Consider the following 14,186-nt stretch of genomic DNA (forward strand, 5'->3'; position numbering starts at 1 on the left):
ACGTATCATTTGATCACTTCCAGCTTCTCCCAGTTTAAATGGATTGGACGTCAATAGCCGTCAATTTGTGTTTTCAATCTTAATTTCCCTCTCTTACTAACTACCACAACACCAACTCTGTGACCAGGGGTGGCGCCGAATGAGTTCAACTAATGATTAATTTTGAATAGATGTCCACTATTGTGACCACTGTGCCTGTTTATTTCATATTTCACGCGATATTTTATGCTCCTAAATGAAATGGACCGCTTGGATGTGTGTGGAAGTAATCGATATATTTATTCAATTTTTTTAATCCCGCGCCATGAAAATGAGTGACTTCCTGGATTGACAAAGAATGCGTATGTGACGTCAGCGGGATAATCATCTTCCGTATACAGCCAATACTACAGTATTTGTTCATTTTTTTGCATCACTCCAGCCCAATCTGCTGCAGGCTTTTGTTGCTGCACCGGGGAGAGGTGTGTGAGCCTTTTTGGGTTTCAAAAAGTTCCCGTTCACTGGGGATAATGGCCAAAACAAGTCTGACAACTGTGGGACCATTGTGAGGTGAGTAAACTACGTGTTTAAATTATATCAAATACTGGGACCATGGCACACGTTTTAATAAGGAGGTGACTTGCATTTTGTGGGTGAAAATACACCCTGCTCACTGAGAACGGCCGACGACCGGCAGCTTGTCGCACACCATGGTCGCCGGCTGATAAAGGCGTGCCCGCCGAGAACGTCCTTTTCTCGGCTTGGCCACGAGCAAACCCCCGCTCCGACGTTGGCCAGTTTGGCTGGCCGATCCAGCCTGCTCGGTCTTATTCGCGTGCCCGATGAGAATGCGCTTTCCTTGGATTGGCCAGGAGCAGACACCTGCTTCGACATCGCCCAGTTTGGCTGGCCGATCCAGCCCGCTCAGTCCTATTTGTGTGCCCAACGAGAATGCGCTTTCCTCGCCTTGGCCAGGAGCAGACCCCCACTCTGACGTCGGCCGGTTTGGCTGGCTGATCCAGCCTGCTCGGTTTTATTCGCGTGCCCGATGAGAATGCGCTTTCCTCGGCTTGGCCAGGAGCAGACCCCGACTCCGACGTCGGCTGGTTTGGCTGGCTGATCCAGCCTGCTCAGTCCTATTCGCGTGGCTGCCGAGAATGCGCTTTCCTCGGCTTGGCCACAAGCAGGCCCCCACTCCAACGTCGGCCGGTTAGTTCGGTGGTTATTTTCCAGCTGCAAGCACTCCTGCCCGCAACAGTGGAATGACGAGCTTAAACTTGCTCACCGCCGGGGGCTGGCCGATCGGTGAATCAACCTTGCCGCCATGTGTGACATGAGTCCGAAAGTCGAGAATAAGACTTGGAAAAGCTGCTCGGTTTGGGTTTTGCAACTCCGGTGGGATAAAATACCGTTCAGGAGAGGAAGAAGTCGGCAGTTTTGACCATGATACAGTAATTTTGCCCTGTCGTACTGAATAAATGCATTTTTAATATTCGGTATTCCATTTAGCACATGACTGTTGTTTGTCATGATCTTACCATTTACAGTGCCTTGCAAAAGTATTCGGCCCCCTTGAACCTTGCAACCTTTTGCCACATTTCAGGCTTCAAACATAAAGATATAAAATTTTAATTTTTTGTCAAGAATCAACAACAAGTGGGACACAATCGTGAAGTGGAACAAAATTGATTGGATAATTTAAACTTTTTTAACAAATAAAAAACTGAAAAGTGGGGCGTGCAATATTATTCGGCCCCCTTGCGTTAATACTTTGTAGCGTCACCTTTTGCTCCAATTACAGCTGCAAGTCGCTTGGGGTATGTTTCTATCAGTTTTGCACATCGAGAGACTGACATTCTTGCCCATTCTTCCTTGCAAAACAGCTCGAGCTCAGTGAGGTTGGATGGAGAGTGTTTGTGAACAGCAGTCTTCAGCTCTTTCCACAGATTCTCGATTGGATTCAGGTCTGGACTTTGACTTGGCCATTCTAACACCTGGATACGTTTATTTTTGAACCATTCCATTGTAGATTTGGCTTTATGTTTTGGATCATTGTCCTGTTGGAAGATAAATCTCCGTCCCAGTCTCTGGTCTTGTGCAGAAACCAACAGGTTTTCTTCCAGAATGTTCCTGTATTTGGCTGCATCCATCTTCCCGTCAATTTTAACCATCTTCCCTGTCCCTGCTGAAGAAAAGCAGGCCCAAACCATGATGCTGCCACCACCATGTTTGACGGTGGGGATGGTGTGTTCAGGGTGATGAGCTGTGTTGCTTTTACGCCAAACATATCGTTTTGCATTGTGGCCAAAAAGTTCAATTTTGGTTTCATCTGACCAGAGCACCTTCTTCCACATGTTTGGTGTGTCTCCCAGGTGGCTTGTGGCAAACTTTAAACGAGACTTTTTATGGATATCTTTGAGAAATGGCTTTCTTCTTGCCACTCTTCCATAAAGGCCAGATTTGTGCAGTGTACGACTGATTGTTGTCCTATGGACAGACTCTCCCACCTCAGCTGTAGATCTCTGCAGTTCAACCAGAATGATCATGGGCCTCTTGGCTGCATCTCTGATCAGTTTTGTCCTTGTTTGAGAAGAAAGTTTGGAAGGACGGCCGGGTCTTGGTAGATTTGCAGTGATCTGATGCTCCTTCCATTTCAATATGATGGCTTGCAAAGTGCTCCTTGAGATGTTTAAAGCTTGGGAAATCTTTTTGTATCCAAATCCGGCTTTAAACTTCTCCACAACAGTATCTCGGACCTGCCTGGTGTGTTCCTTGGTTTTCATAATGCTCTCTGCACTTTAAACAGAACCCTGAGACTATCACAGAGCAGGTGCATTTATACGGAGACTTGATTACACACCGGTGGATTCTATTTATCATCATCGGTCATTTAGGACAACATTGGATCATTCAGAGATCCTCACTGAACTTCTGGAGTTTGCTGCACTGAAAGTAAAGGGGCCGAATAATATTGCACGCCCCACTTTTCAGTTTTTTATTTGTTAAAAAAAGTTTAAACTATCCAATAAATGTTGTTCCACTTTACGATTGTGTCCCACTTGTTGTTGATTCTTGACAAAAAAATTAAATTTCATATCTTTATGTTTGAAGCCTGAAATGTGGCGAAAGGTTGCAAGATTCAAGGGGGCCGAATACTTTTGCAAGGCACTGTATTTAGCAATTGGGGTAAATACGTAGATAAAAAGAATATCCTGTAAAAAATTTTGGAGTAGAGAGTTTGAAACAATGATGACATTTTGCTGCTCTGTGTTGTATTTTCCTCGTTCTGAATCTTTCCCCTCAATGTGCTGAATTCTAATTCAGATGAAATCATGTCCCTGCCGACATCATCATCCAGCCGGGGACACTAGAGCGCTATAATGACAGGCAGGTAAACGGCAGATTAAAAGACTAATTTCTCGTCATCTGCGCTTTGCCAAATTTTTGTATATAGTCGAATAGTCTCAACATATGATTCTAATTTAATTTAAATAATAATGCTATTTAAGATTTTTCATGCTGTCACAGGCACTTTCATAGCACAACAGACCATAATCTATTTATCTATAATCTCTATTTATCTTTTCCTTTAAAAAAAAAAAAAAATGTCATTCATAAACGACAAATTTTGTTTGCAGAAGACATTGGCCATTACATCTTCTTATAGGAGGTCTGCTCTCTACTTGGTGATTCTTATCTCATTACTATATATTACACAAGTGCAACTACCTTCCTTTTGAGTAGGACCACACTCAGTTCTCTCTAAAATTGAATGTTCCCAAGAGTCTGCAACAAGAGGGCAAAATGATGTTTGGCAATCAGCCACACAGATTTTCATATACACACCCACTCTTGTGAAGCCTCTGTCTGTGCAGTGTCAAGATGCATATGATCCGGCCGCAGGCAGGCGCTGCAACGAGACGGGTCAAAGGTGTTGGGCTGGAATCGCCGACAATAGCAGTCCTCAGATGGTAGAGACATCTCGCCAGTGATCTTCCGTCATCTGTCATTGAGTCGTTATTAAAATGTGATTGACTGATTTTCAAGTAAGGTTAGGGTGTTTATATTTCCCAAGAGACATCGCATTATGAGGATTATTGAAACATTTTAATTAATTCTTAACTTTTGTTTAGCTGTTTGATATTAAAGGAAGCTTCTCTCATTGTATTGTCACTTACTACATACTGCTGTCTGTATGATTGTTCTAAAATTAAATCTACATTTTCAACATGTGAGATGCTCTTCCTTACCTTCTTCAAATCCTGATTTCCTCTCCAGAACAGTAGCCTTCACTTTCCAATGGAATAGAAGTGGTTCTTGTACCTTGATGCATTGTTTATCCTGGTAGAGCTTTTTCAAACTAAAGTTGATTGTTCCTCATACAGGCCTACATCGTGACTCTGTTATATCCGATACTATTATCTTTAGAAAGTGGAGTGACTCCTGACAGCTGTCTTATAGAGAAGGCGAGGTTGCTACACAGATGGTTGCCATGGCAGTAAAACAGCATGGAAGTGAAATAAAAGACAACAGCACCATCTGATCCTTGAACAGAGCAGACCAGTACAAACAGTGTGAATTTGGTAAGGCCTTTTATCTGAAACTGCAAACACTGCCCAGTTACTACATACATAAATAATTAAAAAGCATTGCAGTAAGAAGTGACATTGGGAACAAAATGTATTGTATAATCTGCATTAATCCTATGATCTATACAATCTATACAATCATGCACTGGAAATAACTGAATTATGTACACTGTAATATTTCTTAAGGATTTTTTTTCTCTTTTGATTAATTTTGATTTTTTTTTTTAGGCAAATACAGTTTTTTCAGACTAAGTAAAGCATTTTCACTTCTTTTATTAACATAGTATTACAAGTGTGTCAATACTGTAGTCATAAGCATGACTCTGACAAATTAAAGTGGGCCAAATAATTGGTCAAAAATAGGAGCGGCTGTTCCAGTTTCATAGACAATTGACAAGAGGAAGCCAATTATTATATCCTAAAAAGAACATTTGTTTTATTTCTAGTGAAGATATCTTAACGTCACAGATTAACCCAAGTAGTAGCAAATTCTGTGTTCTCGGTAGTACTCTAAATGTGTTTTGCATGATTTGGCTTCCTACCCACAACATTTAATACGGCTGTAAACAAATAAAGACCAGTTTTGTTCTATAGTACGTCAAATAACTAAACTTTTTGAGGCAGTAAAGTATTGAAAGCAACTCTCAAAATGGAGCAGTCATTTCACATTACTCCGAACTACAACCACAACAATAAGCATACTGCATTTTAATACAAATATCCATCTGATAGTATCATTTGAAACTGAAGAGTATTACATCTGTCAAGACATACAACGCTTTCTAGATCTCATTAGATGCTGAATTGACAAATTCTCTTAAATTAAGTGCTTCTTTCAAAAATAGCCCTGACTCAGATTTGATGTTTGGAATGTATCTGCTAGGAGGCTCTACTTTCCGCCCATCTCGGCCTGCTTTTCTCAAAAACATGTTGACCTAAATGAGCCCTCAAAGTGAGAAATGAGGCAAGCCCCTGCTTCCAAGTAAATTGGCTCTGATGACATGCAAGCTTGGGAGTCATCAGGCAGGACCACAGAGACATAAAATAAATCCTACAAAATCTAAAAATGGACTAAACAGAAGAGCTTTGCTGATGCTATTGAGTGCTTCTGGTGGTTAATTCCATCTGACACCCGTTTTGAGCCTGAAAAAATGTTGTCCTTGCGTGCTTTTCACAGTGATCATTGATACAGAAAGATGTTAAAGATCTCTCAATTTGCTCAGAAATTTACTTAATTAGTCTGGATTTCTCAGATTGAACACAAAGCTGTTAGGTGTATACAAGCATTGACAGATGAGTATGATACATTATTTGTAAGAAATGAATCAGAATTAGAGATGTCCCAATCCGATATTTGGATCGGATCGGACGCCGATATGAGCAAAAAAATGCGCATCGGTATCGGATCGGAACACGGAAAAATTTCGATCCAGACTTCCGATACAGTTTTTTTTTAAAAGTCCGGTCCGGGTTTTCCAGCGCACCGATTTACATAATCCGTTCCAGTTTTTGCTTCGGTTTCCCTAAAATCCGGTCTGCATTTTACGGCACACCTTCAACACACTACATTTACATTACCGTCTCCCAATTTACCGAGAGACTTTATCGGTAAAAATGTAAGCTGTGTGGGATCATTTCACCTTAAAGGACGACAAAGACGAAGAGGCAGAGTGCAACATATGCCACAATAAAGTCAAGCGTAGTGGTAAAGCTGTAAGAAGTTTTAATACAACCAACCTAATCAAGCATTTAGCGAAATACCACCACAAACAATATGAGGAGTATGTTAAGAAAACTGAAGACAAAAAGAAAGGTCCTACGCAACTAACACTGGCAGAAACTTTTGCTATGCGTGACAAACTGGCACTCGACAGTCCCAAAGCCCAGGGAATAACAACAGTCATTGCCGAAGAATTCATTCTGGATGACGAGCCATTATCTCTCGTGAGTAAAGACGCACCATCCAACACTTAGAACCACGGTACAACATGCCCAGCCGTCATTACATCCTTGAGCGATTCGGCCGTGGAAGATTCGAGAACGATTCACAAACATCCAAATTCCGATTATTCAAATATGTCAAGTAAAGCGGAACTAATACACAGCGAGGTCTTTGGGACGCAATGAGAAAATGACCGCATTGCGTCCCGAAAGTAAACATAATGCTTGTCATAGACCCGAGTAATGCCAATGCTCAAGTCACGGCTTTAGCTCAACTCATGCCGCTGGATAAAAAACACAAGAATACCTGACAGCTGACAGCCGCTACAAACTACGTCAACGTCGTTTTACTGGAGATAATAGATATCATATGTATGTAGAACTAGATGCAAAACGACAGACTCGACTGCGTTAGCAACATTGAAGTATTGAAAACCAGATGCGTTAGTAAACAGCCGCCATCTAAAAGCAGAAGACTTCCCTAGTAGGCTGTTGTGAACCTTCCAAGGAACCTAATTAACTTTTTATCTAAAATATTCCTAAATCGGCAAAATCTTGACTTGAATCTATCTTCAAAACAGTTTTAAAACTTTCACATGTCGAAAGTAGACAGAAGGGAAATTATGGAATAACGGGAGCAATTTTAACAACTTTAACAGTTGATTCGCAAAATTAAATGAATTGAATGTAGTTTAAAGCTGCTGATACAGAATGGGGACCTGAGTATTTTATTTACTGTTTTAAAATGTTGATACTGAAATAGTCGTTTATTTAAACCTGAGAGGCTTTTTATACAATTTTTGTAACTAATGCACGAAACATTAAAAGCATCTAATAGCTTGGGGGATTTGAAGGATTTTCCACTGAGGTTGTTGGTGTGTTTTGCTTATTTAAAGACAGTTTACAATATTATTTGCACGTTTTACTGACTGACTATGCCATTTCTGTTAGTTATTTATAATGTTTTGTGTTTGTCACTGAATAAACAGATCAGTTTCTTGTTACCAACCGTTGTGTGTTATTCAAACTCACCTAATTCAACTGGCTAGTTGTTATGAAGAGTACTAAAACCTTTTTCAACATGAGTCTGACAACTAAGTTAGGAGGCTAAATAACTTTAAACTTTAACACATGCTCAGATAGGTCGGTATCGGTCAGTATCGGTATCGGATCGGAAGTACAAAACAATATCGGTATCGGATCGGTAGTGCAAAAACCTGGATCGGGACATCCCTAATCAGAATTACAGTATATTATCAGTGTTTCTCTGACAAGTGGCAGAACAAATAAGAGCCAAATTGGGGGGAAAGAATATGACCTGTCTCCTTAAACCTAAATAATAGAGCTCATCATAACATCATTTCACAACAGCGGGGCTTACAAGCTTCATCGCCACAGAGATCAACTACTGTATGTCTTTTTGAAATCCATCAAATTTACATGAGGATTAATGGACCAAGAGCATAGCAAAAATAGTAGGCAACATAGTGAAACATAGTGACAGGGGATCGAGGACGAGGTGGCTCCAAACGCAGGAAAAACAAGGCAGCAAAGCAGGGTAGTGATAAACTCAAAAATGTTTAAATTTCGTTTGATAAAACTCAAAGTACAAACAAAAGCCCAAAAAAGCCAAGTACAAACCAAATTCAAGCAAAAGACTGGGTTAGAAACTTCCTGTGGGATATAAGCACAATGGGAGCATGGACACAGACATGAGGTGAGAACAGAATGACGCAACAAGAACAGACAGCACATGGGGATCTTAAATACAGACAAGGGGTAACGAGACACCGCGGCACAGGTGGGTGATACAAGAGGCAACAGACACAAGGAGCAGGCCACAACAGGTGAAATCAATGGATAATCACATGGCAAGACACACTAGGGCACAAACCTAACACAACTTAACTCAAGGCACGACACATGGCCCCTTGTCATAAAGCATCACATTCAAAGCAGTTCAGCATCAGGAAATGTGACCACATTATTTTGACACCCACTTGAACAATTTCACTTAGTGAGAGAATATCAGGCCACTGACCTATGCTAGGTTCATACTACAGGTCTTAATGCACAAATCCGATTTTTTCGTGTTTTTCCGACTCGAGTCAGGCATTAACTTGACAGTCTGAACGGGACAAGTCGCATAGAAGTGGACCATTTCAAATCCGATCTGAGTCACTTTCGTATGTGGTTCAAATCCGATCTGGGCCACATTTTTTCAGAACGTGACTGGCGGTCTGAACTGTCAAGACTCCCAAATCGGAATTCTAGCAGCAATTACGTCAGCAAAGAGCAAGAGGCACGAAGGACGGCAGCCATGTAGGCATTAGCGCCTAGCTTGAACTCTGCTTTTAAGCACAAAGCAGGCTTGACCACAGTCATAAAAAAATAAAATGAAGAAAAGAATAAGTCTCACAATTTTCGATTTTCATTCTGTGCGCCGAATGAGCAATATTTCCTTATTGCACACATGGCCGAGTCGGGGCAAACTGACGCACCCACGTCATTTCACGCACACACGTCAAGGCTCGTGTGTGCGTGTATGTGTTCTATCAGTCCATATAAACTTTGAATATAAGACTAAATGGGGATTATTAATGTCTGTTATTTGTGTCCTCTTTTTGGAAATCAAAATATGATCACTCTGGAATGACAAAAGCTTCATTGTTTCAAGAAGCTTCATTCCGCCATCGCTGCTGGGGCAGACAGTCAACCTCTGCTGCCTCCTAGCATGCATTGCAGCGCGACAGATGTAAATACAATCAAAATTCATGTTCTGTGCTAATTATGTCTTCAGTTGCTGTTCTAGTTTTTTCATTAATTGATAGTTATGGTATTTGGTCAAACCATATGGTCAGACTTTCTTTGACAGTGGCGCCATAACACTATCATTAGTAGAGGCGTGCAAAATTCCTGATTCTTAGATTATTCGCGATTCGGCCGTGGAAGATTTGCGAACGATTCACAAACATCCAAATTCCGATTATTGAATTATACCAGGTAAAGCGGAAAAAAACACAGTCAGCGCGGTCTTCGGGACCCAATGAGAAACGGACCGAGAGTAAATATCATGTGCAGCTAACGCCGCTCGGTAAAAAAAAAAAACAATAATACCTGACAGCGCCCGTCATACGCTACAAACAGCGCCCAGTTGCTAGTTGCTACAAACATACGGCAACATACGGCTATGGTAGATATATCATATATCTAGACTAGATGTGAATTGATAGACTTTCCTGCGCTAGTAAACAGGCGCCATCTTAAAGCAGTAGACTTCTCTAGAGGGCTCTGTTGTAGAGAACCTAATTACTTTTTATCTGAAATACCCCTAAATCGGCAAAATCTTGACTTGAATCTATCTTTAAATGATGAAACATTTTTAAAACTTTCACATGTCGAAAGTAGGCATGAGGGAAATTATGGGATAACGGGCGCAATTTTAACAACTTTAATGGTTGATTCTCAACTTTAAATTAATTGAATGTAGTTTAAAGCTGCTGATACAGAATGGGGACTTGAGTATTTTATTTACTGTTTTTAACCGGTAACTTGATACTAAAATAGTAGTTTGGTTTATTTAGCCTGAGAGGATTTTTGAACAATTTTGGAACAAATATATAAAACATAAAAAAAAAAAAAAAAAAAAAAAAAAAATTAATGGGGGGAGGGGGGCATCAATAATCGATTTATATTCGAATCAGAGTCTCTGAATTGTAATCGTAATCGAATCGTTAGGTGCCCAAACATTCCCACCTCTAATCTTTAGGCAATCATTATTATGACATGACACTGTCATGAGCATTAATGAATGCTTACAACATATGCCATTTAGTGTTTTATTATTTATTTAATTATCTCACTTTTGAATAGATGTTCGAGCTGGACATAAATGGAGTTACTGACATATTGCCGGATGACACTTAATGACATCTGTCATAAGCATTTAGTAATGCCCATGATTGTGCCATGTGATAATTATGACGGTCTTATGACACCGCTGTCAAATAAAGTGTTACCTATTAACCCAAATGAATAAACAAATATGCCGTACTGGACTATAAGACGCAGGATTCGAAATGAAGGAAAAAAGTAGCGGTTTATAGTTTGAACATTAAGGTAAATAAATTTGAAAAGAATGATAATATGCAGCCCACTTTCATTGCTAATGTGTAGTACTATATAAGTGTAGTTAGTCTAAGTGCTGCATATGTCATGTACTGTAAGTGATTGTAAAAAGATGTACAAAAACAACGCTGCGAAAAAACAGTAACAACTTTTTGCTTCATTCAAGCACGTTACTTGGACATTGTGTTCCTAGGACTGTGTGTTAATCCCACCCCACTCATTCTTTTGTGAGCCCACGCGGGTGTACCTCTGACCTTCGACCCTTCGCCCACACTTCTGGGCACTGAAAAACAGGGCCCGCCTACGCAGCTAACCACCCACCTGTTGTTTCTCCAAACTAAAAAGAATACAGTTTTAAAAATAAACTGCACGGCGGGAGAATGTGTATTTATATGTGTGAGAGAGGCAAAGATACAGTTCCCATGGAAACTAAAAAGTTTGGTCTCATTTGCAGTCATTTTCTAAGCAAAATACAACCTCAAAATATAGCCCAAAGAGATGGACTCTATATATTACTGTTCGGCACATCGGGTAATTTAATGACCTTCTGGAGCGTCACCCACCCTACTCATGATTTCTCACTCCTTTAAAAATTGATTGTCCCAAAGTGAAATCCCCTTTTTACACTTTACCAGCATTAGGATTCATGTACTTCCTAGCATAACTAACTGTTATATAACCTGTGCTTAAGCAACACATAATGACGGACAACTAACTTAATCACTCCTTTTGGCACAGGCCTGCATCTGAGGTTGGCACGAGGAGGGTGACACCACGCTGACACTGCAGCTGTTTGACATTACCACCATTACACATTTGTTTCTGCGCAGTTATATCTAAAGTCAAATAACACGGAATGAGGATGAATACTTTCTACGTTAATATAGTTGTCTTTTTTTTTTTTTTTGCTTTGATTGAAGTTTGAAATGAATGAAATCAAGGCTAAACTACGGACATGGTCTTTCAAATGAAAACAAAACATAATTCTCCACATTTTCTGTTTAGTTTGGGAGTAAATTTCATTGGATTTGGCACTAAAAAGCTTCAACTATCTTTCATGATGAATTGTGGCGGCTTCTTGTAAAGTTGAGATCTCAGATTTGCGCTCACAAAAAAAAAAAAAAAAAAAAAAAAAAAACTCTAAAACAGTCTTAAAAACAGTTTCAAAATCACTTCTATCTCCATCATACTGATGATTGTTAAAATATCAAAAATTGCATTGAAATATCATCACCATCAAATGATGTTAACTTGCCATCTAATTTGTCAAACACACCAGTCCCTCCTGAAGCAAAACAACCCCCACAACATGATGCTTCCTTCTTTCAAAATTGAGATACCATATTTTCCGCACTATAAGGCGCACCTAAAAGCCTTAAATTTTCTCATAAGCCAACAGTGCGCCTTATATTTCGGTGCGCCTTACATATGAATCACTATTGAGCCGCAACCGTTTTTTTTTGACAGATTTATACAAATTTGCAAACAAAAACGAGCTTACAAAATTGCACCATTATAATAAGAAAACCACAAATAATAACAAATAATCTCTATCATAATATACGAAATCTTACTTGCTTGCCATGTTTGTATTCATACACGCACACACACACAGCGGCCGACTCCATTTCCCCCCGTTTTATATATCCCATGCGTGGTGCATGCTGGGATATACAAAACGGCGTTTCATTTCCATTTGTGTGGTTGTGTAAAGACCCTGAAATGGCTCCTATTAAGACACGCTTACAACGCATAGTTTAAACTGAACGCGATCAGGAAGGCAGTAGAACATGGGAATAGAGAAGCAGCGAGAGAATTTAACATTAACAAATCAATGGTGAGGAAGTGGAGGAAGCAAGAGGATGACCAAGGACCAGGAGGACCAATTACAAATCAACATTTTGAGACCAAAAAGACAAAAAAATTCCCCCCCAATTTTGAATGAATAGTTTTATATTTGACAATTCAACACAGGCAGCAGGTATAGTCATAGGCGTTTTTGGCCTTTATACATGCTCTGGTCAAATACAGTGCATACATTGCAAAACAGTGGAAAAATTACCCATCTAACATAAGAAGGGTGACTGTGGAAAAGAAAAAAGTTCCCCTCCACTATGTGATATAAATGTTGCACTACATGTTTTACCTTGCTGTTGTGTTGCTGTTTTGTTGACATTGTGTGTGACATTGAGTGGAGCACTGTCTAATGGATGCATAAAATAACCCCAGCCTCCACTGTAGCGTTTATTCTATGCGCCTTATAATGCGGTGCGCCTTATGTATGGAAAAATTTTTGAAATATGTCATTCATTGAAGGTGCGCCTCATAATCTGGTGCGCCTTATACTGCGGAAAATACGGTAATTTTAGAAACTTTGGACCAAAACATTTTAATTGCTGGGATGCGCAACATTTTTATTCTTTTTGTGTCATGATGGATGTAATTCCCTTGTTATTTATGCTTATGTTTGAATATTTGAACAGATGAACATGACTTGTTCAGGCATCTAAAAATTGTATCCAAGGATGAGACAGACCTTATCACGTACACCCGTGGTCATAAGTATTGAGACTTTTCACCATTCAGTTGAATGAGAAAGAGTCTCAAAGCTGATGACCAAGGGTGTAAACTTTCTCAGGTTTTTCACTAAGGAGCCGTTCACATGGTGACGGTCCGAGAATACGACAAATTCATGTTTGCATTCATATGGTTCCGTCTTGATTCAGTCTCTTTTCGAATGATGTCGCAATTCCGTGTGAAAACCATGTAGTATTCATGCCAGGTTCTAGGAGGCAGTGCAGTTTTACAAGGCGAAAGCCAATGATATACTTCCTTGACAGCAACCTCCTCAGCCCGGAAGAATACATACTTGCCCATTCCAAGCAATGGGGTCCACAGGATTTAACATTAAGTATATTTAAATTAAAAATACTTATGAAAACAGAAAATTAAAGCCAACATTCTGCCATGTTTGCTGTTTTCAGTGTTTAGTAGCAGCGTGTGTTGACGCTGTCGGAGCGAGAGCTTTCCATTTAAACGGTTGAGGAGCAAGCCTGCAATCAAATTGTTCCGTTTTGGAGGCAAGGATCAAAAGTTTGCGTCTTCGTCTTCCATTTTCACCATGTAAAGACTAGGCCATTCCGCAACACAATTGGTGCGTCTTGGCGTCTGTGACGGCCCTGGCCGTTTGATTGTTATTTTTTGAGACTCTTTCAGTCAGCTGATCTCGCCTCTTCCAACTGGCTGCTTCCCCTCCCACTGTGACGAAAGCTGATCGACGCCGGACGGACTGACGACGTCGTCGCTGATGATTGGCCACGACGAAAAGGTGCCAAGCTTCATAAACCTGCCGCTGTCAACACTCTGGGAGGTCGCATTTGACAGCATTTGTGCCACGGTCCTCCTCGAAGCTATTTGCTCGCCATTCACTCTCGTGTGCATTTGATCGCTAGTTTGATACACTCCCGCTTTTTCGGTTAGGTCTTTTGTGTTTATTCGTTATTGGATCGTTTTTGTTCACCTCTGTAAATATGAGCACTGAAGCAGTAA

Source organism: Corythoichthys intestinalis, chromosome 8 (genome assembly GCF_030265065.1).
Source record: "Corythoichthys intestinalis isolate RoL2023-P3 chromosome 8, ASM3026506v1, whole genome shotgun sequence".
NCBI classification, from domain to species: domain Eukaryota; kingdom Metazoa; phylum Chordata; class Actinopteri; order Syngnathiformes; family Syngnathidae; genus Corythoichthys; species Corythoichthys intestinalis.